At 38.8% G+C, this 27357-nt stretch overlaps 1 long non-coding RNA gene and 1 pseudogene across 2 annotated transcripts in view; both read right to left on the reverse strand.

Annotated features, from left to right (window-relative positions):
• LOC309633717 overlaps window positions 1-27357 on the reverse strand; it is a 200299-nt gene that overhangs the window by 52122 nt on the left and 120820 nt on the right. The gene's annotated exons all lie outside the window — the stretch shown is intronic.
• On the reverse strand, window positions 22280-23724 carry LOC309633763 (tyrosine--tRNA ligase, mitochondrial pseudogene; annotated as a pseudogene). The gene has a single exon. The product of its transcript is annotated as a tyrosine--tRNA ligase, mitochondrial pseudogene (transcript).

The following is a 27357-nucleotide window of genomic DNA, read 5'->3' on the forward strand; positions in this document are numbered from 1 at the left end:
CTACTGAACGCTGGCAGAAGACCTCAGACCTCCCAAAAGGCAAGAAACTCCCCACGTACCTGGGTAGGACAAAAGAAAAAAAGAAAAAAACAGCGACAAAAGAATAGGGACGGGACCTGCACCAGTGAGAGGGAGCTGTGAAGGAGGAAAAGTTTCCACACACTAGGAAGCCCCTTCACTGGTGGAGACAGGGGGTGGCAAAGGGGAAGCTTTGGATCCATGGAGGAGAGCGCAGCAACAAGGGTGCAGAGGGCAAAGCGGAGAGATTCCTGCACAGAGGATCGGTGCCGACCAGCACTCACCAGCCTGAGAGTCTTCTCTGCTCACCCGCTGGGTCGGGTGGTGGCTGGGAGCTGAGGCTCAGGCTTCGGAGGTCAGACCCCAGGGAGAGGACTGGGGTTGGCTGCGTGAACACAGCCTGAAGGGGCTAGTGCACCACAGCTAGCCAGGAGGGAGTCCGGGAAAAGGTCTGGAGCTGCCGAAGAGATAGGACACCATTGTTTCAGGGTGCGCAAGGAGAGGGGATTCAGAGCACCGCCTAAATGAGCTCTAGAGATGGGCGTGAGCCAAGGCTATCAGCGTGGACCCCAGAGACGGGCAAGAGACGCTAAGGCTGCTGCTGCTGCCTCCAAAAAGCCTGTGTGCAAGCACAGGTTACTATCCATACCTCCCCTCCTGGGAGCCTGTGCAGCCCGCCACTGCCAGGGTCCCGTGATCCAGGGACAACTTACCCGGGAGAAGACACAGCGTGCCTCAGGCTGGTGCAATGTCACGCCGGCCTCTGCCGCCACAGGCTCGCCCCGCATCCATACCCCTCCCTCCCCCTGGCCTGAGTGAGCCAGAGCCCCCGAATCAGCTGCTCCTTTAACCCCATCCTGTCTGGGCGGGAACAGATGCCCTCAGGCGACCTACACACAGAGGCGGGTCCAAATCCAAAGCTGAAACCCAGAAGCTGTGAGAACAAAGAAGAGAAAGGTAAATCTCTCCCAGCAGCCTCAGAAGCAGCGGATTAAAACTCCACAATCAACTTGATGTACCCTGCACCTGTGGAATACCTGAATAGACAATGAATCATCCCAAATTGAGGAGGTGGACTTTGGGAGCAACGATATCTATATATTTTTCCCATTTTCTCTTTTTGTGAGTGTGTATGAGTATGCTTCTGTGTGTGATTTTGTCTGTATAGCTTTGCTTCTACCATTTGTCCTAGAGTTCTGTCTGTGCTTTTTTTCCCTTTTTTTAGTATAGTTTTTAGCACTTGTTATCATTGGTGGATTTGTTTTTTGGTTTGGTTGCTCTCTTCCTTCTTTTTTCTTTTTTTTTTATTACTTAAAGAATTTTTTTAATAACTATTTTTTAACTTTTATTTTAATAACTTTATTTTATTTTATTTTACTTTTTTATTTTATTTTGTTTGCTTCTATCTTTCTTTCTTTTTTTTCCTCCCTTTTATTCTGAGCCGTGTGGATGACAAGCTCTTGGTGCTCCAGCCAGGCATCAGGGCTGTGCCTCTGAGGTGGGAGAGCCAAGTTAAGGACACTGGTCCACAAGAGACCTCCCAGCTCCACATAATATCAAACGGTGAAAATCTCCCAGAGATCTCCATCTCAAAGCCAAGACCCAGCTCCACTCAACCACCAGCAAGCTACAGTGCTGCTCACGCTATGCCAAACAACTAGCAAGACAGGAACACAACCCCATCCATTAGCAGAGAGGCTGCCTAAAATCATAATAAGGCCACAGACACCCCAAAACACACCACCAGACGTGGACCTGCCCACCAGAAAGAAAAGATCCAGCCTCATTCACCAGAACACAGGCACTAGTCCCCTCCACCAGGAAGCCTACACAACCCACTGAACCATCCTTAGCCACTGGGGGCAGACAGCAAAAACAATGGGAATTAAGAACCTGCAGCCTGTGAAAAGGAGACCCCAAACACAGTAAGTTAAGCAAAATGAGAAGACAGAAAAACACACAGCAGATGAAGGAGAAAGGCAAAACCCCACCAGACTTAACAAATGAAGAGGAAACAGGCAGTCAACCTGAAAATTCAGAATAATGACAGTAAAGATGACCCAAATTCTTGAAAATAGAATGGAGAGAATAAAAGAAATGTTTAACAAGGACCTAGAAGAACTGAAGAGCAAACAAACAGTGATGAACAACATAAAAAATGAAATTAAAAATTCTCTAGAAGGAATCAATACCGGAATAACTGAGGCAGAAAAACGGATAAGTGACCTGGAAGATAAAATAGTGGAAATAACTACTGCAGAGCAGAATAAAGAAAAAAGAATGAAAAGAATTGAGGACAGTCTCAGAGACCTCTGAGACAACATTAAACACACCAACATTCGAATTATAGGGGTCCCAGAAGAAGAAGAGAAGATGAAAGGGACTGAGAAAATATTTGAAGAGATTATAGATGAAAACTTCCCTAATATGGGAAAGGAAAGAGTCAATCAAGTCCAGGAAGCACAGAGAGTCCCAAACAGGATCAAACCAAGGAGAAACAAGCCAAGTTTAATTATTAATTAAACTATCAAAAATTAAATACAAAGAAAAAATATTAAAAGCAGCAAGGGAAAAAAAAAAAATAACACACAAGGGAATCCCCATAAGGTTAACAGCTTACGTTTCAGCAGAAACTCTGCAAGCCAGAAGGGAGTGGCAGGACATATTTAAAGCGATTAAGGTGAAAAACCTACAACCAAGATTTCTCTACCAGGCAAGGATCTCATTCAGATTTGACGGAGAAATTAAAACCTTTACAGACAAGCAAAAGCTAAGAGAATTCAGCACCACCAAACCAGCTTTACAACAAATGCTAAAGGAACTTCTCTAGGCAGGAAACACAAGAGAAGGAAAAGACCTACAATAACAAACCCAAAACAATTAAGGAAGTGGTAATAGGAAATACATATCAATATTTACCTTAAATATAAATGGATGAAATGCTGCAGCCAAAAGACATAGACTGGCTGAATGGATACAAAAACAAGACCCATCTTTATGCTGTCTAAAAGAGACCCACTTCAGACCTAGGGACACATACAGCCTGAAAGTGAGGAGATGGAAAAAGATATTCCATACAAATGGAAATCAAAAGAAAGCTGGAGTAGCAATTCTCATATCAGACAAAATAGACTTTAAAACAAAGACTATTATAAGAGACAAGGAAGGACACTACATAATGATTAAGGGATCAATCCAAGAGGAAGATGTAACAATTGTTAATATTTATGCACTCAACATAGGAGCACCTCAATACTTAAGGCAACTACTAACAGACATAATGGGGGAAATCGACAGTAACACAATCATAGTAGGGAACTTTTACACCACACGTTCACCAATGGACAGATCATCCAAAATCAAAATGAATAAGAAAACACAAGCTTTAAATGATACATTAAACAAGATGGACTTAATTGATATTTATAGGACATTCCATCCAAAAACAACAGAATACACATTTTTCTCAAGTGCTCATGGAACATTCTCCAGGATAGATCATATCTTGGGTCACAAGTCAAGCCTTGGTAAATTTAAGAAAATTGAAATCGTATGAAGTATCTTTTCTGACCACAACGCTATGAGACTAGATATCAATTACAGGAAAAGATCTGTAAAAAATATAAACACATGGAGGCTAAACAATACACTACTTAATAACCAAGTGATCACTGAAGAAATCAAAGAGGAAATCAAAAAATACCTAGAAACAAATGACAAAGGAGATACGATGACCCAAAACCTATGGGATGCAGCAAAAGCAGTTATAAGAGGGAAATTTATAGCAATACAAGCCTACCTCAAGAAACAGGAAACATCTCGAATAAACAATCTAACCTTGCACCTAAAGCAATTAGAGAAAGAAGAACAAAAAAACCCCAAAGTTAGCAGAAGGAAAGAAATCATAACGATCAGATCAGAAATAAATGAAAAAGAAATGAAGGAAATGATAGCAAAGATCAATGAAACTAAAAGCTGGTTCTTTGAGAAGATAAACAAAATTGATAAACCATTAGCCAGACTCAACAAGAAAAAAAGGGAGAAGACTCAAATCAATAGAATTAGAAATGAAACAGAAGAAGTAACAACTGACACTGCAGAAATACAAAGGATCATGAGAGATTACTACAAGCAACTCTATGCCAATAAAATGGACAACCTGGAAGAAATGGACAAAATCTTAGAAATGCACAACCTTCCAAGACTGAACCAGGAAGAAATAGAAAATACGAACAGACCAATCACAAGCACTGAAACTGAAACTGTGATTAAAAATCTTCCAACAAACAAAAGCCTAGGACCAGATGGCTTCACAGGTGAATTCTATCAAACATTTAGAGAAGGGATAACACCTATCCTTCTCAAATTCTTCCAAAATATACCAGAGGGAGGAACACTCCCAAACTCATTCTACGAGGCCACCATCACTCTGATACCAAAACCAGACAAAGATGTCACAAAGAAAGAAAACCACAGGCCAATATCACTGATGAACATAGATGCAAAAATCCTCAACAAAATACTAGCATACAGAATCCAAGAGCACATTAAAAGGATCATACACCTTGATCAAGTGGGGTTTATTCCAGGAATGCAAGGATTCTTCAATATACGCAAATCAGTCAACGTGATACACCGTATTAACAAATTGAAGGAGAAAAACCATATGATCATCTCAACAGATGCAGAGAAAGCTTTTGACAAAATTCAACACCCATTTATGATAAAAGCCCTGCAGAAAGTAGGCATAGAGGGAACTTTCCTCAACATAATAAAGGCCATATATGACAAACCCACAGCCAACTTCGTCCTCAATGGTGGAAAACTGAAATCATTTCCACTAAGATCAGGAGCAAGACAAGGTTGCCCACTCTCACCACTATTATTCAACATAGTTTTGGAAGTTTTAGCCACAGCAAGCAGAGAAGAAAAAGAAATAAAAGGAATCCAAATCAGAAAAGAAGAAGTAAAGCTGTCACTGTTTGCAGATGACATGATATTCTACACAGAGAATCCTAAAGATGCTACCAGAAAACTACTAGAGCTAATCAATGAATTTGGTAAAGTAGCAGGATACAAAATTAATGCACAGAAATCTCTGGCATTCCTATACACTAATGATGAAAAATCTGAAAGAGAAATTAAGAAAACATTCCCATTTACCATTGCAACAAAAAGAATAAAATATCTAGGAATAAACCTACCTAAGGAGACAAAAGACCTGTATGCAGAAAATTATAAGACACTGATGAAGAAATTAAAGATGATACAAATAGATGGAGAGATATACCATGTTCTTGGATTGGAAGAATCACCATTGAGAAAATGACTCTATTACCCAAAGCAATCTACAGATTCAATGCAATCCGTACCAAACTACCACTGGCATTTTTCACGAACTAGAACAAAAATTTCACAATTTGTATGGAAACACAAAAGACCCCAAGTAGCCAAAGCAATCTTGAGAACGAAAAATGGAGCTGGAGGAATCAGGCTCCCTGACTTCAGACTATACTACAAAGCTACAGTAATCAAGACAGTATGGTACTGGCAGAAAAACAGAAATATAGATCAATGGAACAGGATAGAAAGCCCAGAGATAAACCCACACACATATGGTCACCTTATCTTTGATAAAGGAGGCAAGCATATACAGTGGAGAAAAGACAGCCTCTTCAATAAGTGGTGCTGGGAAAACCTGACAGGTACATGTAAAAGTATGAAATTAGAACACTCCCTAACACCATACACAAAAATAAACTCAAAATGGATTAAAGACCTAAATGTAAGGCCAGAGACTATAAAACTCTTAGAGGAAAACATAGGCAGAACACTCTATGACATAAATCACAGCAAGATCCTTTTTGACCCAGCTCCTAGAGAAATGGAAATAAAAACAAAAATAAACAAATGGGACCTAATGAAACTTAAAAGCTTTTGCACAGCAAAGGAAACCATAAACAAGACCAGAAGACAACCGTCAGAATGGGAGAAAATATTTGCAAATGAAGCAACTGACAAAGGATTAATCTCCAAGATTTACAAGCAGTTCATGCAGCTCAATAACAAAAAAAAAACAACCCAATCCAAAAATGGGCAGAAGACCTAAATAGACATTTCTCCAAAGAAGATATACAGATTGCCAACAAACACATGAACGAATGCTCAACATCATTAATCATTAGAGAAATGCAAATCAAAACTACAATGAGATATCATCTCACACCGGTCAGAATGGCCATCATCAAAAAATCGAGAAACAATAAATGCTGGAGAGGGTGTGGAGAAAAGGGAACCCTCTTGCACTGTTGGTGGGAGTGTAAATTGATACAGCCACTATGGAGAACAGTATGGAGGTTTCTTAAAAAACTAAAAATAGAAGTACCATACCACCCAGCAATCCCCCTACTGGGCATATACCCTGAGAAAACCATAATTCAAAAGGAGTCATGTACCAAAATGTTCATTGCAGCACTATTTACAATAGCCAGGACATGGAAGAAACCTAAGTGTCCATCATCAGATGAATGGATAAAGAAGATGTGGCACATATATACAATGGAATATTACTCAGCCATAAAAAGAAACGAGATTGAGATATTTGTAGTGAGGTGGATGGACCTAGAGTGTGTCATACAGAGTGAAGTAAGTCAGAAAGAGAAAAACAAATACTGTATGCTAGCACATATATATGGAATCTAAGAAAAAAAAAAGAGGTCATGAAGAACCTAGGGGTAAGACAGGAATAAAGACACAGACCTACTAGCGAATGGACTTGAGGATATGGGGAGGCAGAAGGATAAGCTGGGACGAAGTGAGAGAGTGGCATGGACATAGATACAGTACCAAGTGTAAAATAGATAGCTAGTGGGAAGCAGCCGCGTAGTACAGGGAGATCAGCTCAGTGGTTGGTGACCACCTAGAGGGGTGGGATAGGGAGGGTGGGAGGGAGTGAGACGCAAGAGGGAAGAGATATGGGAACATATGTATATGTATAACTGATTCACTTTGTTATAAAGCAGAAATTAACACACCACTGTAAAGCAATTGTACTCCAATAAAGATGTTAAAAAAAAATTAGTCTGACACACCTTGTGGAAATGAGGCATACTATTTAACAATACTTTAATAGTTCTCAGATACATGTGTACCTTCTCTTAAGAGGTTAGATAAGGGGTTCAAGGGTGAAAATGCAGCTGATGGTACTGAAATTAGAACCCAGAATACATACATTCCTTGAGATGTATTCCAACTAAATCAGGATAAGTGAGTGAAGGAAGGGTATGGAAATGATGTTGAATACAAAGTCTTTTAAGCAGCTTGGGAGAAAATGCAAGGATAGCAATCTAGAATAAGTGATATTTATACAAAAGGCTCCGAGTGCACAAGCTGTCATTTTTCTAATCATCCATGAATAAGTACTCTATAAGTGAGAGTGGGACTGAATCTGTATCTTTTTAAAATTTGAAGGCTCTATTATTGTTATTCATTTTAAAAGAAAACTTTAATGTTACTTACATATATCTGTAAGGAATATCCCTTGAATCTCAACTGAATTTGTGGGAAATGCGTTTTGCATTTGGTTACTGTGCTGACAAACCATTGCATAGAAAAGGGAGAGAGAAGTTGGTGGGAGAAAAACATGCATCTCCAATACAAATTTATTTTAACCTATCTCACCACTATTTTTGATCAAGTTCTCCTTATTTTTTATTCAAACCCATTTGTGGGGGAAAAGTTTTAATGAAAGTATTAATTCAGTCAAAATAATTATGCAAAATAAACTGTTAATTTAATTGTAGACTATGTATGGAAGCTTATTTCAAAGCAAATGTTTGGGTTCAATCACTAGTATTTAAAATCCTATGCAGTAACTGGTAATTTGACTTAATTCAACCTTGTCATTATTACTTCCTATGTGTCATTTAAAATTATTTTATTTTCACAGATTTAGTATAGAAAAATAAGAAACTTAGATTCAGTCAGCTTGAGATAATCACTATTACCATTTTGATCGCTAGCCCTCTAAATATATATGTTGTTAGATATGATACATAGATTTCCATGAAAATGCAAATTTTGCAAGGCTGTAAATTTGTGATTCAATGAATAAGTGCATAGTAACAGAATTAAATTACAACACATCTACGGTTTTTATTTTTTATTTTAATTTTTTTCTGAAGTACAGTTGCTGTACATTATATGTTACATGTGTACAATATAGTGATTCACACTTTTTAAAGGTTATACTCCATTTATAGTTATTGTAAAATATTGGCTATATTCCTCATGTTGCATAATATATCCTTGTAGCTTATTTTATACCTAATAGTTTGTATCTCTTACTCTTACTTACAATTTTTAAATATGAAATTTTCTCACAAAATACATTTTCTATTATTATGATATTTTTATCATATACTTTTTATGGACTACATATAACTTCATGACTTTTATCAGGCCCTAAGCTTGAATATTTAGATTATTTCTAATTTTTTGCCATTTTACTTATTTAAATTTTTTTAACTTAAAATTTTTTTCCAGCTTTATTGAAATATAACTGGCATATAACATTGTATAAGTTTAAATTGTACAATGTGGTGATTTGATATATGTATTACTGCAAAATGATTAACACAAGAAGGTTAGTTAACACATACATCACCTCATATAGTTCCCATTTGTGTGTGTATATGTGATCTTTTGCAATTTTAAACAGTACTATAATTGAAAGGCTTTGACTACATCTTTGGATATATTTGTACTTATTTTATTAGAATCATTCCCTAGTCATGGGACTGCAAAAGAGATGTGCCCATTTTAAAGATGTTTATTGAATACATATATATTCAAATTGTGCTAAAGAAAGATTGTGTCAATTTATATTCTCATAGGCATGGCAGTGCCCATTTTTCTGACTCTTGCCGTTCATGAGTTATAATTTGCATGCAGTCTGTTTGGTATTTAAAAAATTATATTTCAAGGTTTTAATATTATTTGCTTATGGTATGCTTAAACACTTTATTCATATATTTAAGGGCGATTAGTGTTTTGTTGAAGAGTTCAAAGACTTTATTTTCCTCATATTAATGTCCTAGCATTCTTTATATAGGAGGGATTTGTCATACAGATTTCATTATATACTCCAATATTTTAATATTTTATTGAAATTTTAAAATTTAGTTATTTATGGAAATTTTATTTATTTAATATCTGACTATTAAATGGATTTGTTGTTTTTGAACTGCTCTTTTCCTTTAAGATGTTGCCTTTAGGGTTATATTTTAGAAGAATTAATATTATATAAATGATATTATGTAGATAAACACTTCCATTTCCTTCTAATACGTATTTTATAATAAATCTATTTTATATATTTGATAAACTATTTTAAAAATTTTAAGACTCAATTTTCTACCTTTTACTCTTGAATTTAGCAGAATTTACATTGTTATTGTAAATAAGGACTTTTTTCCTTTTAGGGTACGATTGACACTTGAATAACAGGGGTTTGAACTGTGTGGGTCCAGTTATAGGCAGAGTTTTTTCAATAAATGCTTACTACAATATAAATGATCTGCAACTGATGGACTCTTTGGATGCTGGAACCCAGGATATGGAGGACTCTGGACCCTTTGAAAAATTATAGTTGGATTTTCATTTGCATGGGTGTCGGTGCCAATAACTCCCAGAGTTGTTTAAATGTCTAACTGTATGTTCTTATTGCTGGCACATAAGGAAGTGATGGATTTTGATCTTTATTGTTTCTTCACTTGCAACCTGGCTGAATTTTCTCATTGGTTGACTCTTACTGACCCCCACTCTCGTACTGAGCCCAAAGTCCTGCCAGATGAAAGTCAAGAGGGGCAGTGCAGACATTTGTTCTTGTGTCAGCACTGACATGCTTTTCCAGAGACAGTGGTTGGGCCATAGATTGTCCCCTGGTCTAACCTTATTGCCCAGGCTCCCTGCTTCCCCCTCAGGCAAGGCAGGATTTCTCTTCATGCAGTGATCCAGGTGCCTGTCAGGAGACTCCCTCCCATGGTCTTGCCAGCACTGTTTCTTGCAAAAATCCCTTGAAATTTTGCACATGTGAACACTGTTGCCTGGGTTTAGGATCTACAGGTGTAGATTTTGATACCTTTTTTACGTTCCTTTTATCATATTAGTAGGATTTGAGAGGCAGGGAGGATTAAAAAGGTGGGCTCCATTTTCACCTTCAACCAGAATCTTCAAAGTCAGTTTGTTTATTGGTTATCCTGTGCATCTTATAATTTAGAGAGTTTAAAAGAGCGGAAATTAAAACTCTTACATAGAAATTGCTGTTTCTAGAAGCCACATTTGCTTTTGTCTCTCTCTGCCTATTCTTTAACATTGCATTTCTAAGCTGTGCTCTGCTATAATTAATGAGTGCTGTCTTTGACTAGTAATAGATGAAGAATCAATGCATATCATCTACCATTACAGCTTCTTGATTGCATGAAGAGGCTCATGATCTGGGGGGAGGGGCTTTGTGATTTTTTTTTTTTTTCTGGTGCAAATGTAAGTTACTGGATCACCTATCCTACGTGCGACTGCAATTCTGATCCTTATTTCCAATAAAAGAGTAAAATTCGGTTGTTCACTTTCAGGAGTTTCCGACAGGAAGGAATTCTAATGTAGAAGGAAGGAAGGAAGGTTTTCCAGTATGTACTGCAGAAATCACAACTCACAGATGCTTTAGTTATGTTAGTTGCTTCAATGCAATGGGTTTTCCAACACCTTTACCACCCACTTATATGTGACCTTGAGAAAAGCTCTTCCTGTTTGAAAGCATGAGTTTCTCAGTAGCCAGCACTGCATTTTTGGAGAAAATGACCACAAGGCACAAGAAGCTCACTAGTCTAATATTCTGTTGTGTAAAGATTGTGATCTATATGGCTTGGCCATAGGACACGTAGACCATTAGAATGGCTGGTTGCTGTGAGTGGCTGAGATTGGGGGTGAAATAGGGTAACTGACGTCCCTCCCTCTGAGAACAGTCATCAAGTCTGGGGGGCTCAGGGACTGCAGGGGGGTTGTTACACTCTCACCACATTAGTGAGTAAGATGCTCACGTTCACTCACCGAGCTTCTCACTGTACCTAGATTTCAGGTCATGATTTAAGCCCAGCCAAGAGTTTCTTCTCCTCTTTTACCATAAATAGAAATACTAGGCCTGTGTGATAGAGTTTTCTGGGCTCAAGTCTTTGCCTGCTGTTCTGTGCCGAGCTGCAGATCTGCTGGGATATTTTCTGCTGCGTGAGCAACTCAGCTTCTATTCTGAATATTTTATACATTCTGTGCATGCTTGGCAGAATAAGGGCTTTCACCAGTGATGAATTCATAGTATACACATTGGCAGCTTTCCTGAACCGGTTACTTTAATGACATTATCAATTAGCCCTAAAAGTTGAAATTTAAATGAAATCCACAAACAAGCCTTTGAATCAGCTAATCACAGGAGATGGGCCTAACAGCCCCTATATAATTAAGCAGGACAATAGTGAGGGGAAATTAATTGAGGGGTGGAACATAAAGGGCACTGGGTTCTTTCTCCACAGCTTTGAAAAATTCTATAACGCCAAAGGGAATAGAAGAGATTGGGTTATGAAACGGGTAGAATCAATCAATACTCTTTATCCTGTTTATTGACACATTTAATCTTTACCCAAGAGCTCTGCTGGCCACTGGAGATACAAAAGGGAGGGAGTGAAGAGGAATTACTTACTTAACCCTTTCTGTCTGGCAGATGTGACACTCATTGAAAACCATTTTATTATCTTTAATTTTGACAATATTCTGCAGAGTAGAGACTTAGTAGGTGAAGATTTTATGGATGAAGAATCATTCAGGAGATGGAACAATAGTGCACAAGAGAACACGGGTGGGAGTGTCATTGAGAAGGAAATCCCACTATTTGTGGAAATGCAGAATGTGTACTGTAACTGCTGTTAGGGTTAAAGGAAGGGAGAGGCCGACAAGATCGGGACAATCATGAAAGGCTTCAAGGAAATTAGACAAATAAATGTGACTTAACACAGGTGTAGGATCTTAAGCAGAGGCCAACAGGATGGGCTTCTAGAAAAAAATATTCTCTTTTGCTTCTTTTTTATTAGGTCATGTTTTTTTCCTCCTAAAAGAATGATCTTTTTTTGCATTATGCTTAATTTTTAAAAGAAATTTTATTGGAGTGTAGTTGATTTACAATATTGTGTCAGTTTCAGGTGTACAGTAAAGTGAATCGGTTATACATATACATATATCCACTCATTTTTAGATTTTTTTCCCATATCGGTCATTACAGAGTACTGAGTAGAGTTCCCAAGAATGATCTTTAAAGGAGGGAGGAAGACTAGAAGGAGATTGTGTGTGTGTGTGTGTGTGTGTGTGTGTGTGTGTGTGTGTGTGTGTGTGTGTGTGTGCACATGTATGAGAGAGGGAGGAAGGGATAGAGAGAGAGAGAGAAAAACAGAGAGACACTGGTGCAGAAAGCACCAGTGAGCACTAGAGAGGAATCCAGAGACAATTTCTTTCATGAATCATTTTTCTATCATAGATGTGTATGTGGTTGAGAGTGAGCTCTACTTGGCAGGGCCGTTTCTAAGGCTGTCCAGCATGCTTGTGACTACGAAGGAGCTGGCTTAGCTGCAACCAAAGAGTATGGAAGGGAGATTCTCCATGTGGAGCAAAATGTGTCTCCTCTGAGAATTTTTATCATGTTAAGTTTGTTCTAGAGTCAGGCATTAGAAAATTCATGATATTATTTAACTTTGTTCTGGAAGGCAATGTTATAGTTTACAAAGATCTTTCACAGCATTATGTCTTTTTTTAGATTTTACCTTTGCAAGGATTCTGATGATAGAAAAGATAGTATATAATATTATATAAAAGATAATAGGTATTATTGTTTGAGCAGCTATTTTCAATTATTTTGGGTACTTACCCAAGAGCAGAATTGTAGGGTCACTTAATAATTCTATGTTTAACTCTTCGAGGCGCCACCAAACTGTTTTCCACAGTGGCTAAACCATTGCCTTCCCACTAGTGATATATAAGTGTTTCAATTTCTCCACATCCTCACCAAGACTTGCTATTTTTCACTTTCTTGAGTGTCGCCATCCTAGTGGATGAGAAGTGGTACCTCATAGTGGTTTTGATTTGCATTTTCCTAATGACTATTTATGCTGAGCATCTTTTCATGTGTTTGTTGGCCATCTGGAGAAATGTCCATTTCAGTTTTCTGCCCAACTTAAAAATTGTATTTTTTTTCTTGTGGAGTTGTAAAAATTCTTTATATATTCTGGGTACAAGATCTTTATCAGATATATGATTTGCCAACATTTTTTTTCCATTCTGTGAATTATTTCACTTTCTTGATAAGGTCCTTTGAGTTGAGAAGTTTTTAATTTTGATGAAGTCTAATATATCTACTTTTTCTTTTGTTCCTTGTGCTTTTGGGGTCATACCTAAGAATTCATTGCCAAATCCAAGGTCATGAAGATTTACCCTATGTTTTCTTCTAAGAGTTTTATAGCTTTAGCTCTTATATTTAGGTTGTTCCATTCTGAATTAATTTTTGTATGTAGTGTTAAGTAATGTTCAGATTCATTCTTCTGCATGTGGGTATCCAGTTGTCCCAGCACCATTTTTTGAAGAGACTATTCTCTCCTCATTGAATGGCCTTGGCACCCTTACTGCAAATTAATTGGCGTACATGTACAAGTTATTTTTGAATTCTCAATTTTATTCTATTGGTCTGCATGGCTAACCTTATGCCAGTACTACATTGTTTTGATTACTACACCTTTGCACTAAGTTTTGAAATCAGACCTTTGTTATTCTTTTTCAACATTCAGGGCCCTTGGCAATTCTATATAAATACAACCATCAACTTTTCCAATTCTGCAAAAAAGGTCATAGGAATTTTGAGAGAGATTGCACTGAATCTGTAGATCATTTTAGGTATTATTAACATCTTCACAATGTTAATTCTTACAATTCATGAATACGAATGTCTTTCCTGACTGTCCTAAGACAGCCATCTAACTCTTCCCCTTGCTTTCATTCTTAACCTATACTCCTAAAGCTGATTCTTCTCACAGCAGCCAAGATAAGCATTTTTAAAGGAAAATAAGATCATGTCATTCCTGTACTTTCAACCCTCCAATGGCTTCTCCTCACAATTAGAATAAAATCCACAGTCCTCACTGAGCCGGTGAGAATCTGCAGCGTTGGTCCTTACTGCTCCCTTTGTTCTCATTTTCTACCACTCTTTCCTTGCTTACTTGGCTCCAGCAATTCCAGCCTTGCCATTCCTTCACTATAGGAAGCATACTTCTCTCTCAGGACATTTGCACTTCTTTTCTCCTTTGCCTGGAGAGCTCTTCCCCCTGATATTTACTTATCTTGCTTCCTCTCCTTATTCATATCAGCTCAATGCTATGTCTTTCGAGAGGCCTTTTGTGACTATTTTATTTATAGTAGTATTCCATTCGTATCACCCCATACCCTATTTTATATTTCTTTATAGATTGATTACTACAATGTGAGAAAGGATTTTGCTTCATTCACTACTGTCATTCTAGCATTTAGAGCAGTGTCTGATACATATTAGGCAGCGACTAATTTCTGCATGGAGGAAGGAATGAATGAATTCTCCAGAGAAAGAGAAGTTGAAGTAGCATAACGAACATAAATAAAATAGGATTTGGAATGAGGCAGAATTTGATTTTTTTTTTAAATTTTTATTTATTTATTTATTTTTGGCTGCGTTGGGTCTTCGTTTCTGTGCGAGGGCTTTCTCTAGTTGCAGCGAGTGGGGGCCACTCTTCATCGCGGTGCGCGGGCCTCTCACTGTCGCGGCCTCTCTTGTTGCGGAGCACAGGCTCCAGACGCGCAGGCTCAGTAGTTGTGGCGCACGGGCTTAGTTGCTCCGCGGCATGTGAGATCTTCCCAGACCAGGGCTCGAACCCATGTCCCCTGCATTGGCAGGCAGACTCTCAACCACTGCGCCACCAGGGAAGCCCAGAATTTGATTTTTTAACGCCATTCTGTCACTTACCAACTGCGTGATCTCAGTAAATTATTCGACCTCTCTGGACCTCAGTTTGGAGGACATGAAATGGACATGGTAGTATTTTACTTGCAAAGTTGTGGAGAAGCTTGGCTGTTAGGCATGTGAATCCCCTGGTACAGTGCTTGGCAAGAAGGAAGTACTTAAATAATTGCAGCTATTGCTATGGAGATTATTTCTTGCCCTCAGCTAGGTTAAAACACATGAAAGTCATGTTCCTTAGACGACAGTAATATATTTTGGCCTCTGGACTCAGAGCTGCAGTATTGAAATTGCTTGGTGTCTGATTACACAAAACACCGAGTTTTCCTAAAATTGCTCAGCTAGTTTCCAGGGGTTATTTTCTCCTGTTTATTGTTTTTCCCCCTCGAAGAAGGTGTATTTTGGTTTCTGAGTCCATTAGGAATTTCAAAAGAGATACATGTATATTGATAATCCAGAGCTAGCTTGTTGCCATGAACATTATTTTGAACCTTCAAATTTGTAATCAAAATTTCATTGGTGTCATAGTTAACTTCCTCTTGAAACTCACATACCATTTTCTTAGTGAACTGTTGAGAATTTAGTAAAATTCTTTAGCCAATCTTAAACTGTACTGTGGATGACTTAGTCACAATGCAGATAGAAACAAATAAGAGAGACTACATATGTCATATCATCCATTCAACCCCATTATTTTATATTCACTGCTGCCACAGACAAGTCCTTTGTTAGGGACTATATTGTATCGTATCTAATTCCAGGGTTGGGAAATAAAGTTGCATTAATGATGAGAGGACTGGCTTGGTACATAGCCAGGTACAAATGGTGGAAGCTTAGTGTTTGATTCTGCTGATGTGCTCTTTTCGCTCAGATCCTGGAACACCATCCCCACTGCTCCTCTTGGCTCTTGTCTCTACTGCAGGCTCTCACATGATGTTAAAGAACTCTAAGGAATCAGTCTTTCAGACAGACATGAGCTAAAGATTCTGACATAACTGCCCACGGGACTGGCATCAAGATACTAAATTTGTACTGAAAAAAAAAAAAGCAGCAAAATCAATCAGATTTAAGAAACTGCCGTACCAGAGGGTGGGTGGGCACCTGGAGGATAGATGTTATTTATTTTCTTTTTTTAAAAACAATAATTATGCATTATCTAGAATGCTGAGTGGTAGAGGTAAAATCTATTCAATAACTCAGTGATTTGACAGTTGAACCATGCTTGCTAATATTGTTTCACACAGCACATTAGACACAGCTTGTTCTCAATAAATATTTTTCCTGCATAATGGCTCTCATACACTTCTTTTCCCTCTGATTTTGAGCTGGCAGCCATGATACCCAAGGAGTCTTCATCTTGTTAGCAAGATGCATTATCTCGTTGGCCATCAAAAGATTAGAGCAGAGGAACAGCTGGAAACCAGCAGGGATGGGTGGGGGGAAGAAAACCTGCTCTGTAATTATTTCATTTCTCTTCTTTGACAGCTTCCTCCTATTCTAAGACATGGATTCAAAGTGACTGAGTGCCTCCCTCCCTGATCCTGTGTCAAGATGAGCCTTGTAAACTAGGGTCACAGAAGTTGCTTTACTTTCCTATCACAGTGAAATAATGTGCTAAAGCTCCAAACTTGAAGCATGGAAGAAAGAATAGATGTTAAATGTAGCCATAAATATACTCACGTTTTTCTCTTTATTTTTCTTAGTAACCTGAATGGATACGTAGTCCTAAGCAGTACTTTCCAGGGACATGGGGCCTATTTAAATAACAGCTACTTTTAAAATCTGGATTCCAGTTTTTCACTGTGTTTTAATCAGTGAAAGTTAATTTTAAAGAAGATATTTTAAAGAAAGTTAATAAGTTTGGGTGAAAACTCAGTTTAGATTCTATATTAGTTGTGCTTTCTATTGTTTTCTTGTTCCCACACTTAACTCTAGGCTGAAACAAATCAATATAAAAGGATTAGACATAAGTAAAGACGATGACAAAACCAGATTTGGCCAGATATGTGTACAATGCATTTAGTGTCTGGAAACATAAAAAAAATGCACAAACTGTGATGAGACAAAATCAATTGTAATGAACACGTGCTGAATTTCAACTCTGTGCTAAGCACTTAACATGTATTCTTTTATTTATTCTCTAAAACAACTCTGGGAGATGATAGAAATAGTAAAGTAGAAAATGTGGATAGTAATAGCTATTTCACAAAGTCTTTGAAGTGCTTTAATAAGCTAGTTAGCTACACAGATGGCAAGATGCCTTCGACATAACATAATTTATGCATAATAATAATTGATTCCCCTTTGAATTTGACATAAAAGAAAAATCGAAGCTCAGTGAAGTCAAGTCACTTTCCCTAGGTCTTATCACTGGCAAATAGTGGCATAGCTGTTCTAGAACTCAGGTGTTAAGAGAGTCCCTTGGAAAAAAGGCTTTCAGGACCCCCAATTCCCCTAACATTGTCATGAAAGTATTTTTCTAGCTCACAGAAAGCAGGCGGGACAAACAGAATAGTAAGGTAATAGGGTCTGTGCATTCCTCTTCAGGATTAACATACATTTGCAACAAAAGAAAAAAAATGTATTAGGATCTGAAAATTCCCTTTTAAAAGTCTCTTTTGGCTTTGAATTCAGACTTGCTCATTTTTCATTATTTTTATTAATGACTTTCAGAGTGAACTGGGATACGTATAAAAATATTCTCAACAGTGTTATTCATAATGGCCCAATTGAGAAAAAAACACATGTTCATCAACAGAAACACTATACATCAATTAAAATGAATAAATGTCTGCTATGCATTCATTAGCCAAGCGTGTAAAGAGATCTCAAAATATAATAATGAAGAAATATGTATAATAATGTGTAAAAGAAGCCAAACTAAAAATACATACTGTACAATTCCATTCATATAAAGCTAAAAATAAGCGAAACTAAACCACATTATTTGGAAGTTCATACATAAGTATTAAAAGTATAACAAAAAGCAAGGAAATGATCGCCATAAAAGTCAGGTCAGGGTTATTCCAGGATATAGGAGAGAGTTTTAATTAGGAACAATAAGTTGAGTGCTTTTGGAATGCAAGGATATTCCTTTTTTGTCCTCAGAGGTGGTTTTAGGGATGTTTACTTTACAATAATTCATTAAACTGCACATTTATATTTTATGCATTTTTCTGTAGGTGTGCTATATTTTACATTTCACAATAAGAAAGGTTTCAAAAAAGAATAGAAACTTGTCTTATTGAGAAGACACATTTCTTTGATGAGAGAAGAAATAGAAGGGGTTAGTACACTTGATTCCCATTCTCATGGTGTGACTTGTCCCCTATTGGAACGGATGCCAGGTCAGGCCAGCAAGGCCTGCTGTCTGCCTGGTCACGAGCCATCTGAGCCAGTGATGGGGCCTGGGCCTCTGGGGAAATGCCTGGCTCTTTCCTTCACGCAGAAGATGGGAGATAAGCTGGAAATGATTTGGATAGTGTCGGACACTGCTTTTATGGATCATTTTAGTGAGTTTATCTTTGGGGATTCTGCAATTTCTTTCTCACCTCAATAGAAAGAACCAAACTATACTCAGACCCTAAAGAGAAAACATCCTTATTTTCAGCAGACCCCCAAACATCAAGTCAGTTTCACTCTGAAATCTGTTACATCATCATTAGTAATCATTTTGCATGGTTGCTGAGCTTATTTCAGGGGACTGCTCATCTGTGAAATTAGGTGTGTCTGCCCCCCGATTCCCTGAGTGAAATGGTTTCAGGGTGGACATGCGGCTGAACTAAGTCAGCTTGAGGGTGGAGTGTTCTGAACAAAAGAAACCCAGCATCCAGATGGAAGCAGCTTGAGTGGACGCAGCCACAGGGGCTGCAGGGCAGAGGCTGGGAGCCTGTATCTGCTAAGGATGTAAGATTATCTCAAAAGTCAGGGCCTGGGCTGCTCGTCTTGACATGACATTTGTAAGATCCAGAACGAGGTTTGAATGTGAGGAGGATGTAAAGGATGCAAGTGATACTTATTTTAAAAAGAAAAATACAGCAGTCAGCTTGAGTGTCTACACAATCTCCTCGGCTTCCCTGGTCAGTCAATTCTTATAACCAAGGCTGATTCTTGACCGTGGTGCATGATTTAGAGTCGAGGCTGTATGCTAAACAGGACAGGAAATAAGGTGGGCCCTGGAGGGCTTTAATACAGAGTCTGGGAGGTCCGTGTTCACACTGCCAGTAGGAACCTGAAACAGAATTCTAAGGCAAATAAGGTTAAAGAATCAGATTTTCCCCCATTCACTCCATATGTCTAGAGTTATGCCTGATTTTTTTTAGAAAAAGAAGATATCTTCACTGGCTAGTAAACTGCCTGTGACATTTTGGTGATTAATAAATTACTTTGTTTGTTAAAGATTACATAGAAATTACAGAGCCACTTGCTCGTTTTAACTTATTGAGCTCCTTATATCAAAACAGAAAGATGGGGTCCTCTGCGTCTTGTAGTTGTCTGCAGATGCTGCCCCATCTGACTAGTTGCAGTACAAATAATTACAAACGAAATCTAGTTTAACAGGGGGTCATGGAAGGCACATCCACCACTTGTGTGATGTTAAACATTTTCAATGATTCTTAATGCCGGGATTTCCTCATCTCTAAATCAGAGATGACCACATTTTTCCTAAAATTGTTACAAAGATTAAATAAATAAATAAATATGTATATATAATACACACACATATATTATAAATATATATATAACCTCTTTAATTTCATTTAATGCCACATATATGTAACATGCCACGTCATACCATGCTCAATAACAAAAGTCATGGTGCCATGCTTTTCCCCATACGTTGGTGTTCAATGAAAAACCTCACCTACAGGATAACAAAGTAATACCAATGTGTAACTGAATATTTTGCAATATAAGATCTATGGTTTACGACATCTGAGTGATTTTTAAAGTAAAATGTATAAAAATAACTTATACATCTTTGCTACCTATAAGCAAGTTCTCTTTCGTGGATTAGGAACTCTTTATAATTTACAAAGAGAAAACATCCTTAATTTTGGTGGGCCCGAGAACATCAGGTCAGTTGGACTGAGCAGGTCAGTGCTTCTTATACAATTTTGTTTTTATTTTATCGACTGAAATAAGGGTGCTCTCTTGCCCTTTCTACTTCTAAATACCATGCTTAGATTGCATTTCTTGGTTTTTCTTAATGCTTGGTTTAAGCATTAGTTACTGAATTTCTCCTCTGCCCATCCTCATCACATACATGTCAACAGCCTGTCAGTCTCTCTAGTTTAGATTTTATAACTTTGGTCAGATCAATGATTCTCAAACTTTAGAGTGCCTTAGAATCACTTTGATAGCTTGTATAAATACAGATTCGTGGGTCCTACTCCCCTCTGATTCAGTAAGGGAGAATCCAGAGACTTTGCATTCCAAACAAATTTCTAGGTGATGTCATGATGTTGTTGGACTGGCCGAGGGACCACACTCTGGGAACCACTGGGTGACATAAACATTTTATCTTCACATTGTAAAACATACGTTATAGCTGAGCCCTGTATATATACCATAGTTGCTTTCTGTTTCTCATGGATATATTTTTGTTCTCCCTGGAGTTAATAATTGTCTTTTCACCATTTGATTTAGTTTGTATGCACCTATCATTAAGTTATACCCAAATTCTCTCTCAGTGATGTAAATCTCCCAATATGTTCAGATTCATTAGGTATTTTTAAATATCTTTTAAAAAAATAAATATCCCAGAGTTTTTTTTGACATGCTCCAACATGGACTGACACACACAGCTGCTGTGTTGAACACCCTACTTTTCAGATTTTGTAGCTTTTTAAAAAAGTATCTGAGAATGTCTTTTTTTCTCCCCTTTTATTCCATTGAAAGTTGGTTGACTAAAATTCTAGGTTGAAAGTAATTTCTTTTTGAAAGCATTGTTCCATGGTCCTCTGACTTCCACTGTTGCTACTGAGTAATCTGACACTATCTGATTCTTGATCCTTTGCAAGAAACCAGTTTTCTTTCTGGAAGTTTTAGAATCTTTTCTTAATCTCCAGTCTTCTGAAATTTTTCAGGGGTTCTAGTGTAGGCCTATTTTCATCTATCGTGCTGAGCACGAAATGGGCTCTTCCAATCTGGAAACTCACATCCTACAAGTCTGAGACACTTTCTCCAGTTATCTCGTGGATAATTTCTTACTTTCTATTTTCTCTGTCCACTTTTTCTGTGACTCCTATGTGTGTATGATGGACATTCTGGAAAAGTTGTCCAATTTTCTTATCTTTTCTCTCCATTTTCTAACTCTTTATATTTTAGTTCTACATTCTGCGAGATTTCTTCAAATTTATGGGGTTTTTTTCCTCATTTTTAATTCTTAACATCTCTTTCTGGCTGTTGTCTTAATATTTTTTTTGAAGCATCTTGTTTTTGCTTCATGGATGTAATATCTTTTATCTCTTGGAAGGTATTAATATAGATTTAAAAACTTTTTTTCTCCCTGTATTATCTCTGTGTCCTTCCTATTACTTTATGTGATTTCTGTCTTTTATAATACAATTTTCCTCAAATATGTGGTAATTGTTGACTGTAAATTCTTATTTAAGAGTGGACTACTAAAAAGCCAACTGGATGCTTTTGTATCAATAAATAGAGTTGTTTGTCTCTCACTAAACCCTCACTGCCCAGGACCATGAAGCCCTGTCTTTTTCTACCTCTGGAGAGACATGATAACTTATGTGATAGAAAGACCATGAGATTTGCTATGAAGATCTGCATGTAGGGTCTTGAATCTCCCCCTTAGAAGCTGCCTGAGCTTGAATAGTTGTCTTGTTTTCTCAGTGTCAATCTGAACGCTTAGAACAGTGTATGGCACATGTCATACATGTAATACATATTTGTGGAATGAACAGATATCCTCAGCTGAGAAATGAAGATCATAACACCCTTCTCCTCACTTTGTGGAGTTATTTAATTAAGAGAGTATGTCAAAAAGTCCCTTGAAATTATCAAGTGCTACTCAAATTTCAGAGGTTATTATCAAAGAGACGCTAACATTTATTGCACAAGGGCAGTATTGTAGGGAGGGTGCTGTACTGGTCAGTTTCACTGCAGGCATATCCTTCATAATACATGTGCAAGTATGGATGCTGTGCTTCTGTAAAATGAGAAGCATTGTTTTTTTTTTAGGATAGAAAAGACATAATTTAATTTTTTCATAAAGTATAATTTTTAAAAAACATTAACCCAGGAAATCATGGTCGTTGGTGTTTGCAGATCAGGAAATAAAATATTTCATCATCACACAAACACCTTATGTATAAACCAGCTTACATAAATAATGAAATTACTTACAGTGTGAAGCCTAGAGTATACTCCATTCTTTGTTGTTCTCATTAGCATAAGCAAACGTATAAGTTCCTTCTTATATCTTGAGAATGAATGATGGATGTTTGTTTGAACCACCAGGGTTTCTCATCATAGCTGAAGCCGTTTTATAGTGTAGAATTTCCTTTTCCATTATTAAGAATGAAAGTCCATTCTCGAGTATATGTGGTCCAACAACTAGCATTCTCAGGGTTTGTTGCTTGTCTGTGATTAATACTAACTCCACCTTCTGTTAGCCAGTACCCTCGTGGACCATGCGGAATGGCATGTGCTTTGCAGCTTGTATTTAGGACACTTGTTGCAAGGTTAAGAACTACTTCAGAGGGGCTTCCCTGGTGGCGCAGTGGTTGAGAGTCTGCCTGCCAATGCAGGGGACACGGGTTTGAGCCCTGGTCTGGGAAGATCCCATATGTCGCGGAGCGACTAAGCCCGTGAGCCACAATTACTGAGCCTGCGCGTCTGGAGCCCGTGCTCTGCAACAAGAGAGGCCGCGATAGTGAGAGGCCCGCGCACCGCGATGAAGCGTGGCCCCCGCTTGCCGCAACTAGAGAAAGCCCTCGCAGAGAAACGAAGACCCAACACAGCCAAAAATAATAAATAAATAAATTTAAAAAAAAAAAGTAGAGGAATTTAAACAAAAACTCCTAAAGAAACTCAGCATTTTCTGAGTCAACAAAGTTGAGCCCTCATAGTAAAAAAAAAAAAAAAAAAAAAGAACTACTTCAGAAAATGAAGTTTCTTTAAACTCTTGATCAGAGGTAACCTCCAGTGCATTTATGCTACTATGGCAAAGGGCTTGTGGACACTTTTTCACAGAATCCAGCTCTCCTGGTCCACGAACAAACTTTGTTACTTCTGCAGCAAGTCGTTTCTGAGGACGCCGATTTTCTGGCTCTGTGACATGCTGCTGCATTATGTCATTAATCTCTGGAAGGGGTGGAAAAGTGAAGGGCTTTCGGTACCTTTCTATTGAATCATCTTGCTGCCTGACAACCGATACAATTCAAAGGGAGGTATCTTAACTCTGTGTAGCCAAACAGCACTGTCAGATGACTTTCATGGTTTTGATCCACTTGTAATTAGGGGAACAGTGATTCCAAATACGTCTTCTCCAGTCATCTTGTGGATGAAATCATACCTGGCCATGAGATTGCTTAGCTCATCAGATCCACCCAGCCGGATCAACAGCCATAACGCTGGAACAGGTAGTAGAAGTCATAGGCCTGGAGCATTCAGTATAAGAAGAACTCGTTCATAGGCCTGGAGCACTCAGTATAAAAGAACTCGTTCGACCTCATGATCTCAGGGCTCTAGTGCCGACGAGTCTGAATGCTCATGCGCAAGCGTCCGCCCGCCGCTGCTCGGAAGGGCATAGAGTCCTGCGCTGTGAAGCTGCAGGTCGGCCCATCAGCAAAGAAATGCTTATCAGCCGCTGGAGCCCTCTGCGCAGGCGCAATGGCCCCTCCCACCTGCGCAATCGCTTTGAAGGTAAAGCGGCGCAGCGGCGCCAGCAGACGGCCCACAAGCGGCAACAAGTCGGCCGTGGGATGAGGCCGCAGTACGTGGTCTGAAGAAAGCTTCCGGCCTTGCCACAGTGGAAGAGCTCTGGCAATTCTATCTTCATACCCCTTTTGGGGGAGAACTTCTTGAACAGACCCCCGGACTCCTGCACCGCCGGCCACCCCTGAGAGCCGGAGTGAGCCTCACGCAGCCCCAGGGGCAAGACTCCTGAAGGGCCTGGGGCTCCAGACCAGCTGCCTGAGGAAAAGGACCGCAACATGGGCGCCACCATTTTGGTGGCAGCCAATCAGAAGCAGCTTTGGAATATGTGAAAACTGTCATGTAGAAGAGCAGGTAAGGTTCAATAGAGTGGCAAGGTGGGGGAAGATAGGTGATGTACATGCTGGCTTCCTATCAGGAGGAACTCTGTTAGAACTTTGAACCAAAGAGATGTGCTGTCTTATCGTGGGTAGGCTTCCTGTCCCTGGACAAAGCAGAATTTTCCAGGAACGCTGCAAAGGAAAATACCTCCTGGAATGCTGTAAAGGAAATTTCCTGGGAGGGATAGATGACGTCACTAGACTCAAAGTGCTCTAAAACCTTTTTTGTCTTTAAGCTCTTCGTTATTACAAAATTACAGATTTTAAAGCTACCATCAACATTCCAAATGCTAGAAAATAGACATAAATGTTCTCAGTCAGATTTACTTGGGATGTTTTATAAACATCTTTTGAAATGAATCAGTAAAGAAACAAAACATTCCCAATATGTCTAAGTCGTTGGAGCTGATTCTGTCTTCAGAAAATGCAGTTTGATAACTGCTTGGAGAGGTCAAAGTCCCCCGCTGTAGGACAGTGGCTTCTTCGTTGAGGCCAGTCCTTTATTTGATATTTTCTTGAAGAAATGAAAGGCGTTTGGGGAATGCAGACAAGGGGGATGGTGCGCTTCCAGGAAAGAACACAATTTCTTCCTTGAACGGGGGCTTGCTGCCCAGAAAACAGGTTGATTCCCATTTTATCTGCGGTGCATCAGTCATTCATGTGCAGTGCTGTAGGGCTGCCAGCCTCTGCCTGGATACAGTCTTGTCCCCTGAGAAGGGCTGCGTTCATTTGTAACCATCCGATGCTGTTGAGTTGACAAGTCAGCATTTTCATCCTCTTTTACCAAGACCCCAAGAAAAGAAACTACTGTAAGATCTTCTTTAGCCTTTCAAGGTCGCTTCAGAAGAGAGCTGAAATAAGAAAATATCACTATATTTTCGTTTGAACAGGATTTAAAGGATCAAATAAGCAAGAAATAAAAGAGTGCAGGCTTTAAAGATTGAGTTATATTTTCAGGAAGTGTAAATCAAGGGAGATAATTGCACCTTTTTTCTTCATCTCTCTTATTGAAATCCAGGTAGAATTGGTGACTAAGAAAAAGGTTACTGAGCTGCGATGGCTTTGCAGTGTCATTTTCTGACCAATCCATTCCAATACCCTGTAGAATAGATACTGCAGTAAAGGGTTATCTAATGGTTTAAAATTAAGCTTCTGTTGATAACTTTGGCTCAGGCCTAAGGTAAGGGGAGAGGGCCCGCATAGTTGCAGGTGTCCGACGAAGAGTGGTAGAATATCTCAAGAGCAACAGCAATATGCCTGTCACTGGGAGGTTCCCTAGAGCCCTGTCCTAAGTCCTCATCTGCTGTCTACCTAGATGGTATCATCCAATGCCTTGTTTTAAATTCCTATCTGAATATTTCCAAACCTCTATCTCATGCCCATACTTATTTTAAGTTTTAGAAATGAATGTCAACTGAGTAATGAACATTTACATATGAATGGATCAAATGAACTAAAAACTAACCTCTCTTTTGGGGAATAGGGCAGAGAATTGAAAATCTTACCCCTCACTTCATCTCCACTGGGGTTCCCTATACACAATGTATAAGATATATACACAAGGTGGAAAACCAAATAGGAATCAAAATACTGTTCTACTGTGGATCAGCTATTACCTAACACAGCCTTGCCACAGGAGTTAACCCAGCCCTCTCTGTTAAAACTGATTTGGAGTGTATGACTCGAGCTTGGATTCCCCAGTGGGATTTCCTGTTCTCTCTCTGTCCTGAAACTAAAATGGCTAAGTCTTCAGATTAGACCGTAGACTAATTACATGGCCTGCCCCTAACAATTAGACCCAGCCCATATTTGTTTTCCACCTGGGGGACCAGAAGGACACAAGTGGAGGACAGGAAGACTGCATAGGGTTCTGAACTTCAGTTTGCACATGTTTTTTCTTCCCATTCAATACCTTTCCTCCACTGCCTGATGAATTTCTAATCATTCATCTTGATTAAGCTTAAATTTCACCTTCTCTGAAAATGTCTTGATATAGCAAGCTTTACTTATCCATTGTGCTCCCATAGCATACTGGTGCTGACACTGTGGCTCTTAGAAATATTCTTTGTCCTTGCTGGTTCTGCTCTGCGTGGTGGGGGACTGGCTTTTCCAGGCTGCATTCTCCAAGCTCCTATAGCAGGTGAAGCTTATGGCTGGCATCACTGGCAGGAGATGGGGGATGGGCTCTTCCCTTCCCTCCCTGCATTGAGTGACTTTTCTAGTAGTGAGTATGTTCCTTCTGAAATTCCTCCCTCTGGACATGCTTACTTCTGTTCCAGTTCCAAGTGGGGAACCCTAGCTCTGGTAACAACACGGTATTAGTTTCCTGGGGCTACTGTAACAAATTACTACAAATTTGGTGATTCCCAACAATAGAAATTTATTCTCTCCTAGTTCTGGTGGCCAAAAGTCTGAAATTAAGGTTTCAGTAGGGATAAGCTCCTTCCAACAGTTCTTGAAGAGGATTCTTCCTTGTCTCTTCCAGCTTCTGGTGGTTCCAGGTGCTCCTTGGCTTATGGCAGCATTACTCCAATCTATGCCTCTGTCTTTACATGGTCTTCTTCTCTTCTCTTTCTGCACCTTCTACTCTTGTCTCTTGGAAGAAAATATTTTTGGATTTAGGGTCCACCTGATTAGTTCAAGATAATCTCATCTCAGGATCTTTAATTACATCTGCAAAGACCTTTTTTCCAAATAAGATAATATTCACTGGCTCCAGGTATTAGGATGTGGACATATTTTGGGGGAGGTCTACCATTCAACCCACTACAATCACTTCCTCTCCTTGTTTCTCCCATCTATGATTGGTAGAGGCTGTCTGCTTTGGAAAATCTCTAGGTTATCTTATTGTTCACTCTTTAGCTGCTTAGATCCTGCCTCTTCTGAGTAACCAGCTACTTACATTTTCTCTGTTATAAATATTTGAAATGGTTATAGTGAGATCCTGATGGATATATATAGTGATTTTTATATGTGTCTATTGTA

The sequence above is a fragment of the Balaenoptera borealis genome (assembly GCF_965194805.1).
Source record: "Balaenoptera borealis genome assembly, chromosome: 8".
In the NCBI taxonomy this organism is placed as follows: Eukaryota; Metazoa; Chordata; class Mammalia; order Artiodactyla; family Balaenopteridae; genus Balaenoptera; species Balaenoptera borealis.